The sequence below is a fragment of the Mauremys mutica genome, chromosome 7 (assembly GCF_020497125.1).
Source record: "Mauremys mutica isolate MM-2020 ecotype Southern chromosome 7, ASM2049712v1, whole genome shotgun sequence".
Classification (NCBI taxonomy): domain Eukaryota; kingdom Metazoa; phylum Chordata; order Testudines; family Geoemydidae; genus Mauremys; species Mauremys mutica.
In genome coordinates this window covers 28387905-28400177 of record NC_059078.1, presented here as the reverse complement: position 1 = coordinate 28400177, position 12273 = coordinate 28387905, and the positions used below count along the sequence as shown (strand labels likewise).

General features: G+C 40.7%; 1 protein-coding gene across 4 annotated transcripts in view; it reads right to left on the bottom strand.

The window, feature by feature from the left end:
- The window catches only part of FGD3 (FYVE, RhoGEF and PH domain containing 3), a 184924-nt gene that overhangs the window by 78970 nt on the left and 93681 nt on the right, over positions 1-12273 (bottom strand). Inside the window, exon 1 of one of the 4 annotated variants that reach the window (XM_045024954.1) lies at positions 7980-8071. The exons of the other annotated variants lie outside the window; for them this stretch is intronic. The gene's annotated coding sequence lies outside the window, so the exon portion shown is untranslated. Of the gene's footprint in view, positions 1-7979; positions 8072-12273 lie in introns of those variants that run through there. 4 annotated transcript variants of the gene reach the window in all.

The following is a 12273-nucleotide window of genomic DNA, read 5'->3' as shown; positions in this document are numbered from 1 at the left end:
AATTTCTTCACTAAAAAGCTAAATAGATCTAACAGTGAATGATTATGGGAGTATGTATATATAAAATCCTTTTTGATAGGCTTCCTCTAAGTAGAGATACAGGTGCACAGGCACTGCATTCTACTTGGTAAATCAGCACCTAGATTCAAGAATGGATGAATCACAAATGCCTGTGATAGACCAGACAGATGATAAACATGCCTCAATCCTTTGCAAGAATTCGATTAACAATTTAAATGACATAATATTGCTGTTTATTGTGTTAAATGCCTATAAATTCAAGACAACGTACAAACACGGTCTTCCCCGGAGGGCTGACAGTCTGAAAGACAGATGAGACATGATGTATTGAGAAGTCCAGAGAAGGGAATGACTAAGATGTTTTGTTTCTTTTTAAAAATTTATTATTGACTCATTTCCTAAGGGGTCTAGAGAAATAAAACAACCCATCCAATTTAATATATTGGGGGGTAGGTTTGTTTGCTTTTTGTTTTGGCTTTCACTGATACAGTCTCAACAGGTACCAAAGAAAGTTGATACTGTATGTGGTTGTGATGTCATCAAAAATGGCCCAACCAGCCAATCAGAATGTGCTTGTGGACAATCAGTGTACAATGTTCTAGTCTAATACTGATTCTGATTAAAACTGCTGCAGATAAACACATTGGGCCAAGTTCAGACCTGATGCATATGCACTGAAGTTAATCGAGTTGTACCTATTCACAACAGGTCTTAATTTGGTCTTTAGTATTACATGGTCATTGTCAACTTAAGTAATACTTTCTGAAATTTTTCAGCCTACTATTGACCCTGATTCAGGAAAGCATCGCTGTTCAGGAAAGGCAATTAAGCATTAAGTTCCACTGGGTGAAATCCTGGCCCCACTGAAGTCAATAGGAGTTTTGCCATTGACTTCAAAGAGATCAGAATTTAAACCATGAAATGTGTTTAAGTGTCCTTCCTGAACAAGGGATGCTTTCCTGAATCAAGCCCATTGTTACAAGTAACATCTCTAACTAGTATAAATGACAGATTAGAGAGAAAGAGAGTCTCTTTTTTCAGTTTGGTTTGGGAATTTAACAGTATTTGTGGGTATTTCTTCTCTATTGTCAGTCTGTGTGGGTGTTAACATGGTAATGGGAGAGGTTTTTCTTTGAAAGAAATACTGTAATGTGAATGTAAATGCACAAAAATTGGCAGGGGACTCTGGAGCAGAGGTAGCCCCTGAAACTATCTTTAATTTTGTTTTAAAATGGACTAGTTTAAATTGTCTCTTCCCCTTTAAAATGATAAGATGATCTCAAACACTTGAGAAGGAGGATCTGTCTAAACATTAAAGTAATCTTCAGCCTTTTTTGTGAATTATTCAGGAACATGAGCTGAGCTTCACAAATGCAACCTACTCAGGGCTAGCTTTACACTGAGATCAGACTCTGAAGTCAGTGCAGTTACACTGGATTTACGTGTGTTACCGACCTCAGAACACTAACCTTTGGATCTAGATTGAGTGGGTTAAAGGTATACAGTATTGCAAATGTTTCACAGGACTATTCTCAAAAGGTAGACGGTTACACAGGAGCATTAAGGATTTTTTCAAATTGATGTGGAATATTCCAAAGTTATAACTGTTTGTTGACAAAAATCAATTCAAAGCCATCAAATAAATACAAATTAGCACAAGTCTATCCACTTCTGTCACCCTAATGCATAATCTCTGAATTCTTCAACACTACTTCCTGTTACTGCTGTTTAAAAGTTCATTAGTGCATCTGCTATCAAATCTACTTTTCAGGGGATTTATTTGACCTCAGCTACTCAAAATTGCTTCAGGCTTAAACTCAGGATTTTTTAAGCACTGAATTTTAATCATTTGAAGATAAAAAGGATCTCTCATAACTGAGTGACTGGGGAACAAAATGGCAATGAAATTCAGTGTTAATAAATGCAAAGTAATACACATTGGAAAACATAATCCCAACTATACATATAAAATGATAGGGTCTAAATTAGCTCTTTCAACTCAAGAAAGAGATCTTGGCGTCATTGTGGATAGTTCTCTGAAAACATCCACTCAATGTGCAGCGGTAGCCAAGAATGTTGGGAATCAGTAGGAAGGGGACAGAAAATAAGATAGAAAATATTGTATTGCCCACATCTTGAATGCTGCATGCGCATGTGGTCGCCCCATCTCAAAAAAAGATATATTGGAATTGGAAAAGGTTCAGAAAAGGGCAACAAAAATGATTAGTGGTATGGAATGACTTCCATATGAGGAGAGATTAATAAGACTGGGACTTTTCATCTTGGAAAAGAGACGACTAAGAAGGGATATGATAGAGGTCTATAAAATTATGACTGGTGTAGAGAAAGCAAATTAAGTAAGTAAAGTAAATAAGGTAAATAAGTTATTTACTCCTCATAACACAAGAACTGGGGGGGGTCACACAATTAAATTAATAGGCAGCAGATTTAAAACAAGCAAAAGGAAGTATTTCTTCACATAACACACCGTCAACCAATGGAACTCTTTGCCAGATGTTGTTGTGAAGGCAAAGACTATAATGGGGTTCAAAAAAGGGTTCATGAAGGATGTTAGCCAGGATGGACAGGGATGCAAAACCATGCTCTGAAACGTCCCTAGCCTCTGTTTGCCAGAAGCTGGGAATGGGTGACAATGGATGGATCACTTGATGATTACCAGTTTTGTTCATTCCCTCTGAATTTGGCCAAAAGCGTCTAATGATTTGTTTTCTGCTATGTCTGCGCACCAAACACTTAGGTAAGTTTTAAACCACTTCCTTTTAAAAGCCACTGCCTATCTCAAAGGAACAAACAAAAAAAGTCACAGCCTTAGAACAAAACTTGACATCTTGTGCCTCGCACACTATATACGTGTTATTGTTGACAATATTACTCACCAACTCCCTGCATTTAACATATAAACACTTATTAACATGTATCAAAAGAGCAAGCAGGCACAGAAAAGAATTGATAAGCAATTACAACAATGTTCATCCCTGAAATCCACAAGAGCTTTAAACAGCAAATGCAGACTCTTGGCCATGTAACAAGAAAAATATGCTTATGTGAAACCACACAAGTGATGAGGTTCTTTTTTTTATTTTTAATTCAAGCCATTCCCTATGCATTTGTGAATGTGACCCTAAAAGTTACTTCTCACATGTAGTATAATACAACTTTTTAAAATTATTTTACTTTCTTACTTATTTTTCCAACACTATAAAATGCCTTGATAAAAGAGTTATTAATTTATAGATTATTATCTGCTGAATTCTTCTCAAAGTAAGATACTTATGGGCTGCTCTGAGTGCTACACTGTGCTTCTAGGGACAGAACTGAGAAAGAGGTGGTGTAAACTGCACCACCTGGGAAGTTGTCCCAATAAAGAATAGCCCCTTTGAGACACATCCATGAAGTACAATTCCCTGGCCAAAGCTCCTCCTACTCCAAGCCTTGCCTTACCCCACTGCTCCAGAAGAGGAGCAGACGTCTCCTTACTCCTCTGTGCAGGAGCATCACCCTAATCACAAGCAAGCCCAGAATGGATTGGCCATAACTATCCCTAGTATTTGGAAGTCAGTAAAATGTAGAAAGCGAAGTTATTTTGTAGTAACAGCATACAAACTTTTCTAACAACACATTGCCATTTCCAAGGTCTGGTTGTATCTTGTTATGTGCTTTACACCTAGTCACAGAGTAGCTAGAAGAATATTATGGTGTGAATAAGCTGCGAAATACGCAGGCAATGCCAAAAGGAAATCTGAGACGAACAATTCTCTTTCAGACTTTGAAGTTAATTTGCGTGAGCACCGGTTCTATTTGCAAAGACCAATTCAATTCAAATTTTAAAAAATAATGTGCAAAAAAGAGTCAGTGAATTCTACTGTCCAAGCCTGATTACCACATACATGGTTAGTAACACGAGTCAACGACAAACACCACATAACTGAAGCTCAACTTCATTACGTCCAACTTTGCAGTCACTGATTCACTCCTATAGGCCAATGCACATGAGTAAAATTACTTACAAGAGTAGTGTCAATGACTTCCCTGGAACTATCATATTCACATGAGTAAAGTTACTCATAAGCACAAAAGTTTGCATGACCAGCCCACAGCGAGCACAGGACACTGCTGTCCATAACTTTTCACATATGAGTCACATAGTACAATTGGTATTTAAGGTTTCCTGTAATATTTATTTAACTTCAGTTGAATACAGGATAAACTAGACTCCTAAAGAAGCCTAAAACCTGCAACAACTTTTGCAAAAATACTCACTTTAATCTTTGCTGAAGATTTCAGAACTTTATCAGGAAGACTATTTTTCACAGAACAGAGCAATTTCTCACGAACGTTGTTCATCCTCAGAATCATACCCATGTCAGACAGTTTCCTCACTGAGCTGGCTACGCTTAAGATAAAACCAACATTTTTGTAGAAGCTGTTTCAGGTTTGAGATTCTTGAAGCCCATAATGTATTTCTATTAAATTAAGATAAACAGAATATAAAGGGCCAAAAATTACAGGTATTGTAAATCATAGTAGCACCAGCTGAGGATCTAGACCAGTAACCCAGTGGCAGTTCTGTCACTGATCCATATTAAATTCCCAAGCCCAGTCTCTCATTCACCTGGCAACCGGGGTCTGGGAACACTGTTGGGCTGACATGCTGAGCACCAAGGAGGAATCTCTCGCCCCATAGCACACTACCAGGAATATTAGCTTCTGATTTTGTATGCCCATATTTGCAGATCCCGTTGTTTGTGCCACCACAAAACTGGGGTTTTGCACCTGTTTTGCATGCATAAGCCACCACCTATGCACACAGATTGGTCAGTTGGGCTCCTAAACCTGCACGTTAAAATGTGGATGTGTAACTTTTTTTTTATGAGAACCATCAGTTATGTTTGCAAAAGTGGGTGTACAAAAAAAACACCAGTCAGAAGATGGCTGAAAACGTACTCCTAATAGGCACTGACTGCTCTGAAGGATTTTCATCCAATCCTTTTGACTAGAAGGATGGTGTTTGCAAAGTGTGTCCTGAAAGCTGGGGTGGGGTAAAGTGAATGAAAAGGAAGCTAGCCTCTGGATTGGCAGCAGAGATACGGGTTTCAAAGGGGTGGCAAACACCGAACTGGTTGGAAGGAGACATACAGAAAAAGCATTCCCATCCAATGAGGGATGCTGATAAGTAGTATACCGGTTTAAAAGTTTGCTTTAGCAGATTTAATACCACTGGGAGATTTTTACAAACTAAAATACACTAAACAGTGTAACAAATACCTGTTAGATATAGCATCCCCTAATGGCAACTATTGGTCCCTATTCAAAGCCAAAGTACAGAAGCTTGGTGAAGGAGGTCCTATGGGTGCTAGCAGGAAAGGAATCCTACCCCAAATGCTACAGGGCTGGCAAGTGGAACCATTCTAGAGCTGCTATTGATTAACCAATAACCACCCCCTGCTGTTCCATCAGGGATTGGGCTGGTGGATCTGTACACAAAATCTTCCTGTTTGTGAGCGTGCTGGGCACCTCTGTAGAGTTGGGTTCCCTGGCATGAAGGTGTGGTCCCCCTTCACAATTCCCCATTGTATCGCTTCGAGGGCTCCCCAAGCAGTGTGATCTTAGCAGTAAAGCTGGATTCAGAACCTTCTAAGCACATGACTGGAGAAAAGATGGGAGAGGACATGTCCGCCATGAGTAAAGAAAAACAAGGATGCCAAGTGGAGAAAATGGTTCTTAACAAGCTTTTAAGGAATATTCTCTCCTCTGTTCTCAGTTAGCAGCATCATATGCCTAGCCAGAAGAGATCACTTGCAAGATTGGTGTTTTGAGCTTAAAATGCCAGTGGCCAAATTCTGTGCTGATTTACACCCTGTGCAACCTCAGTGTAATCAGTGGGACTGAACAGCATGTCCATTCGCAGGGAATAGGTCACTGTGAATGTCTGCCAAGACAGAGAGAGATCATGATTCTCACTCCTTATATTGATCTTCTAAAAAATAAAATAACCTAACACACAGCCGGCTTTTAACATCAAGAAATGGACCTTATTGTGGCTTCTCTATTCCTGGCCTCATTTTAGTACAACATACAGCATGTGCCCTGTTCCCTAAATACAGGCAATACATCAAAGCATAAGCAGAGGAAAACACTCCCTGTTTCTGATCAGCAGACCAAGATATCAACACAGCAAGGTACTTTTATTGTGGTTGCTTGACTCTGCCTTTTGATTTCTATTGTGCACTGAAAGTGGATACACAGTGACGGATACATGTTTTGTACACTTATCTAGGGGTGGGCACTAAACACTGAAAACATAAGACAAGATGTTTGGTTGAAACCTATAAACATATTTGTGGTGCTGACAGATATTAAGACTCTTCATGTGTGGGTTTTTAAAAGTTGTGTGTGAGCAGACAACACTTGCAGCTGCTGAATTGGACATTTTGTAGCAAGCTTGGAGCTAGAGAAGTACGATATAGGGCAGCTCTCTGTATGCACACGATTAGGCACCTTTTCTAGAGCGTTCCGCCTCTAACATGTCGAGCTATTTTGAAAAGTGGGTCCCTATTTAGATGCCTGAATGGAAGCTGAGGTCTTGAAAATCTGCCTCCAAATCTTTTGCTGATACACCTCCAGTAGGTTGTAAGAAGTGATTGACTGCACATTCTCAGCTAAAACATCCATTTGATGCATTGTGTAACGGTACTGTCCAACAAGTATCGTATATCCAAGAGCTAGGGATTAATCCTTCATTGAGATATACACAACTTTACTCAGCCCTTGGCTACAACTTCCATGTCACTCAGGCCTGCAGGTCCCCATAGACAGGAAATCATCCAGGAAGAGCCAGTTGTGCTAGTGTTACCCTCAAGCACCAGTCCATGCATGGGGTGCTCACAGCTGAACAGTACAGCACCAAGAAGGGCAGAGCTGGGTCAGGGGAAGGACATAGCCAGGACATTGGAAGATCTGCCGATTCAGTATGTCCACAGGCAAAAAACTCTTGCGAGAGACCCAGTCACAAAGTAAAGGTGCTGCCCCTTAGTAGAACCCCCTCTCCTGAAACTGACTCCTCTTTGGGAGAGCAATTCACACCCCCTGTGCCAGCAGGGGTGAAACAAGTGCATAATTAGCAAAGTATCATGAGAAATGCCTGTGCTCTATACAATTGCACAAAAACCTCCATGCGTAGCTAAAGGCACTCAGTAGGCAGAAAATCCTAGTGTCACAAGGGTTAAGGACCAAGTACAATGCACTCTGATTAAATTAATTCTGATGCCTTTCATTTACTTGCAGATTTTATAACTGCAAATTATCATCCTGCCCGTTACCGAACCTGCTACAATATAACCCTATACTAGCTTCACATGTTTCATGGACTTGTGATTCCCTGAATCTCACATCTTTTCTGTTCTCTCCTATTCCATGTGCTCCTCACTCACCAGAATTTTTTTGTCCCTCCCCTTTCTTGTCCAGCCAGAGTGAGCACTAGATCTCCAGTGCCATCTGGATCCTCCTTCTCACTCTACTTCTGGTGCCTAATTGACCCCAGGAGTGTTTTAAAACTCCATTTAAAAAACACCTCTTCTTTCTGACCCATGACCCCTAAACATCTCTAATAAAACAATCAAGTCCTACTTTCTGTGTTTCCCTGTGCTCAAATCATTCCCCCCAAAACGTGACCACAGCACTCCTCTTACCTTGTTTTAGCGTAGCTGCAGATGGTGCTGGTATGCAACAGACTTTGAATCTACCTCCATGTCAAGCAGCGTGAGTGCCTTTTTACTAAGCTGAATTATATTAGTAACAGATATTTAAAACTGCATCCTCTCTTTTGGCATTGCAGCAATTACAGAAGACAACTGCAGTAACAATAGCATTCTCTTTAGAAAGTAAGCTAGAATCCAGCATTGATTGCATTTGTAGTTTTATATCAAAGTATTACTTACTTGTGCTTTGGCTGACAGACCCACATTTTTCTTATTTGTTCTAACAATAAGATATCCAAAAATAAAAAGCACAAGTTCCGGCTTCAGACTCTCAGAGCATTGGTCCTAAAATGACACTGCATTTACATTTCTGGCTTATTACGTGTAAAGCCTCACATTCACAGGAACTGAATTTTTTTTAAAAACAATGTGGTTGTTTGAGCAGCAGATGATAAAACCTACCAAACTTGATCTCCGAAGAATGTTGAGAGATAGCCATTAGTGGATGTTGCTTCAAGTTAGCAAAAAAGGTTGTTTGGTTTTACAAAGATCAAGTTTGATGTCCTTTGAGATGTGCTAAATAGGAAGGAGAAGTTTCTATAAGGCAATTATTGCAAGTTTCAAAAGTAGCAAGCGGGTGATAAAAACAGATCTCTATATAGGAGGGATAGCTCAGTGGTTTGAGCATTGGCCTACTAAACCCAGTGTTGAGAGTTCAATCCTTGAGGGGGGGCCATTTAGGGATCTGGGGCAAAAATCAGTCTGGGGATTGGCTCTGCTTTGAGCAGGGGGTTGGACTAGATGACCTCCTGAGGTCCCTTCCAACCCTGATATTCTATGAGTGTGGTACTGCAGAAGCTCTTTTCTTTCTATTCTAAAAATCAAAAAAGCAGATTTCTCTTTAGATACAATTCCATACCGCAGAACAAACGCTTTCCCATAATGATAGTGCATGGCTGAAAAATGACCACCAGCAGTAGAGGCACAAAACTGACAATCTCAATTTTGGTCACCTTGAAACTTCATGGGGATACCACTTCACAACAGGAGTGGCACCGGGTCATGGTCCATGTGCTAATGCGCCTATCACGAGTCCCAGCTGTGTGTGGAGATCCCTTTTGATCTCAGTAGAAGGAAAAGGAGTGAGGGGACTGTACAGGGAGCTCCCGAAAGCCAGAACAAGGGCACACATCAATGCCGGTGTGATACTGTCCCTCACAAGGGGCTGTTTGGTAAATTAAGTCATCGTGTAGTACAGCTTGTCAGAAAAATTTCCAGCAAGACAAAATTTCTACAAAAAAACAGGAAGTGATTTTTCACAGAGAGTTTTTCTCATTTAAGGGGCAGGTCTAGTCAATCATGAATTAGGAACTGGTAAAAGCATAAAACTTAGGAACTGGTAAAAGCGTAAAACTAAATGGACAATTTTCAGCACAAGATCTGAATAGTGGGGGTCGGCAACATCTCATAAGAGAACCATTATTTTCAATAGTGTGGGGGTTCCACAGAGCTCTGTCCCTCTTCTCCCTCTATACTTTATCCTTACTAACCCTCATCAGCAACTATACATTCAACTACCCTCTCTATGCTGCTGACTCTCAGATCTCTCTCTCTGCTCCAGACCAGCCTCCTCCTGTCCAAACTAAAATCTCGTCCTGTCTCTTTGAGATCTCCTTGTGGATGTCTAGCCATCAGCTCAACTATGCATGGTCAAAATAAAGCTCCTTCTCTTCCACCCCCACCCCGCCACATCCTTCTGCTATCTCCTTTCTCAATCACCATGGTCAGGACCACCATCCATCCTGTCACTCAGGCATCATCTTCAACTTGGAACATCCTAAAGCCTCACATCCAGGCTACATCTAAATCCCATATATTCCTTCTGCATAACGTCTCTAACATGCAGCCTTTCATACCCAGCCACATAGCTAAAATTCTCATCCAGGCCTCATCATCTCATGTCTGGATTACTACAACAACCTTTTCTCTGACTTTGTGTGACCCTCAAAACCCCTCAATGCCAGCTGGCGAAGGGTTCACTGTTCTGGAACAGCAACTCCTATCAGGCCTGACAAACTCACTGCACCTAACAAACCACTTTCATGGTATTTATCCACAAACTTTGCCATGTAAAGTATCAAATGAAAGCCAGTAACAAACTGGTCATAGGCATTGCGAAATGTTTGTACGAATGGTATGAAAGGAGTTATGTGCACCTACTAAAAATATATTTGAAACTATGTAACCAGGCAGAGTTGACAAACAGGCTTTCTGCCAGACAAAGCATGTCTAATCGGAAAGCATCCCCTGCAGTGTTGAGCCCTTGTCACTGGACACGCACAGAAATAACTAGGCTTGCTGTCCCCAAGGGCACAATGTATACATTCGCTTGTTTGATTCAACTGGGGAAAACAACACAGCACTGAGATGTATTTATAACATAAATGAGAATAAGTTTATTAACAAACAACAGAGATTCAAAGATTCAAATGAGTAGCAAGTAAGACTATTGGAAACAGAATGTTTACTTACGAAACAAAAGTATAACACTTCTTAGACTCTAAAAACTTAACTTTTAACAGGCTAACATCGTTGTCTAAAATTTACAATGGCTCTGTTCTGTGCTCTCCATGTTCTTGGATCCACAGTTCTAAAACACCATGACCACTACCTAGATTCAGAAAATTAGTGCAATCAAATATTGATTGCTCAATGTTTCAGGCATGGACTCAGCCACATGCCCCTTTTGCGGTGGTGGTGGCTGGCTGCAGCAGCATGGTTGAGAGGAAGATAAATGAGTTAACAGCAGCAACGAACTTATCGTTAGCAGTGCACATGATATAAAGCTCCTTTGGGACATTTGGTAGACTTGTATATCTTAACACAGAGTGGAGGTAATCAATTACTTTTTGTCAAGGTCCAAATTTCTTGGTCAAGGTATAGTCAAGGTCCAGACCCCAGAGAAGATAATAAAAAATAATAATGATGATGATAATGAATAAATGAAAAAGATTTCGGGATCTGTTCAAAAGCATCTGGTGGTCTGAATTTGGTCCGCGGTCCCCCTATTGACTATGCCTGCCCGAGATCTTGAGGAACACACAGAGCCTTGAGCTGCACAGATGGGGCAATGTGATCTTCAAAATTTCTCGTCTGCCAACAGAGTCCCTACTGCAGCTCAGGAAGGACCTGTGGCCTGTGCTATCATAAGTAACGGTACCCTATGTAAGCGGCTCTCCTTCCAGTGTTTATACTGAGTGAGTGTTTAGTACAGCAGGCACACTTGTCTCTGATGTGTAAACTCACCTTCTGACAGGGACTAGAGAAGTAACTCAGCTATATAAAATGAAAAAGTACCTGCTGCCACAAGGTGATTGTGTGGGATAGTGTGGCCTGTAGCAAGGACAGGGAGGATGAGGCATCTTCACTCAAGTCACTGTCCACGGTGCACCCCAAGGCCCTTACTGTATACTGCTACGCCTGTTATGGTGTACGCTGCCCTTTTGTGTTCTTTGCTCATTATTGCAGCTGTTAGTTATCAAGTCAGAGGCTAGAGAGAGGAAGAGTAACTTCGGTCTTCAGCTGACAGCACATTTACTAGTTAGTTACAGTGCAAATTACTACACCAGGTTTGTCTGGCTGCTGAACATCTGTTTTATTACCCTCTGGCACTTGCAACACGGACGTGGGCAGCTGGGCACAGGGCACTCCTGTGAAGACTTTTGGGACTCCAACCACAAAATCCAGAGCTCCTCAGGCCTTGTTTACATGGAAATTATACTCAGCTGACTTAACCAGTCCCCCCCCACCACTCCTCAACAACAGCCAGTGCATCCACAGCTGCTGCTTCCCCATCACCTCTTTCTCTTTCATGCTTCTTCACCATGATAAAGAAAGCACCTGTGTAGAGACTTAAATTCTCTCTCTTCCCCTTGCCTATCAATCCTAAAAAAAAAAAAATCCCCTCTATCCTCCTGTTCTATTTTTTTTTAAGTCGTGATCTCATAGCCACTAAAACACAAATAGCACATCTCCCAAGTTGACATGAAAACCAAGGGACCCCACAACACACACTCGATGTTTCTAGTGATAAATTTTGTGGAAGTCTCACAGCAAGAAGTTCGAAGTTTTCATGCAGCCCCTGTTCTTTGTTTCCTTTTTTCCCCCTTGAAGTGTCATCATGTACTACTATTGTGCTGTATAAATAGCAAATAATGTTAATGGTACACCTCTCAGGACTGGTATTTCAGCCATGTCTATCAGAGGAGGGGAAAAGACTTACTTTATTGGACTCTGGAGCCTTAGGTTTACATCTATATTAAACAGAAACAAGTCATGCTATATATCATCTTCTGTAAGGGGTTATAAATTATTAATAAAAAACCCACAGTGCAGTTGTAACTCATGAAAAATATATAGCATTCTTACTGCTTTAATCATTTTTGTGAAACAGCTGAGATACATATTAGTGGAGCAGTGCTACCTTTTCTTTGTATGCAACTTTATCATCAGAATAGCTTTCCCCTTTTAAAAA